The sequence below is a fragment of the Etheostoma spectabile genome, chromosome 16 (genome assembly GCF_008692095.1).
Source record: "Etheostoma spectabile isolate EspeVRDwgs_2016 chromosome 16, UIUC_Espe_1.0, whole genome shotgun sequence".
NCBI classification, from domain to species: domain Eukaryota; kingdom Metazoa; phylum Chordata; class Actinopteri; order Perciformes; family Percidae; genus Etheostoma; species Etheostoma spectabile.
In genome coordinates this window covers 6,211,674-6,212,150 of record NC_045748.1, presented here as the reverse complement: position 1 = coordinate 6,212,150, position 477 = coordinate 6,211,674, and positions in this window count along the sequence as shown.

Here is a 477-nt window from a genome sequence, read left to right as displayed (position 1 = left end):
AGCAGATTCATTTAAACCCAGCCAAGTAACCATGGAGATTTATTCTCTGTGGCTGGCCTGGTCCAGAGCAGGCTAAAAGCCAGGCTAAGATTAACCCAGGAGTCTCGTGTTAAATCACCTGCCGCTCTGATAATAAACGTGTTTAACAGTTATTCCGCTGTCTTCTGAATGTGTTCTGCTTTATTTTTATTAACATGCATTACTTGTCACTATTGTCACGAGTTTGATTTAAACCCTACTACAGTTGTTTAGATAGTTAGTTAGAAATGGTAGCACTGGCACCCACATGCGGAGTGGCAGTCTGGAGAGTCAGGACTTTTCCCGGTGGGACGGTAGTGTGTCGGGGCTGCTTGGTGGCCGCTGCCCGCCGGCAGACCTGGGCATCACTTCAGTGTCCTCTCTCTCTGTAATAGAGATGAGCAGCGCGGCGTCCGTGGTCTGTGCTGCTTCAGGTTTATAGAGGACGTGCTCCGGAGA